Source organism: Penaeus monodon, chromosome 35 (assembly GCF_015228065.2).
Source record: "Penaeus monodon isolate SGIC_2016 chromosome 35, NSTDA_Pmon_1, whole genome shotgun sequence".
In the NCBI taxonomy this organism is placed as follows: Eukaryota; Metazoa; Arthropoda; class Malacostraca; order Decapoda; family Penaeidae; genus Penaeus; species Penaeus monodon.
In genome coordinates, this window is record NC_051420.1 from 8,302,265 (window position 1) to 8,302,839 (window position 575).

Genomic DNA, 575 nt, shown 5'->3' on the forward strand with positions numbered 1-575 from the left:
ACTAACAACTACACACGGGGCCACACGACACCAGTTCTGGCAAGACTCCACAACACACGTTTTCTAAAGCAGGTGTAGCATGTGTTATTTGTCGCAGCGCATTTGGCAGCCGCAACCACCTCCACAGTACTTGAGTTCAACCGTGGTCGTTTATGTACTGCGTTGGGCCATTATGACTTTGGAAGTATTTATTCATCAGTTTATTCTTCTGTTTGTTTGTTTGTTTGTGTGTGTGTTTTCTGTCTGTCTGTTTCAGTTTTTTTGTCTGTTTCTCTGTCTGTGTCTGTGTTTATGTCTGTCTGTCTGTCTGTTTGTCTGTCTGTCTCTCTCTCTCTCTCTCTCTCTCTCTCTCTCTCTCTCTCTCTCTCTCTCTCTCTCTCTCTCTCTCTCTCTCTCATCTCTCTCTCTCTCATCTCTCTCTCTCTCTCCTTCTCCCTCTCCCTCCCTCCCTTCTCTCTTCCTCTATTTCTCTCTCCTCCTCTTTCTTTCTGCCTCCTTCATTTCCTCACCCGAACAACGAGAAAAAAACGAGAAAACAACAACACGGGAATCCAAGCCAACCAAACAAATAAAAA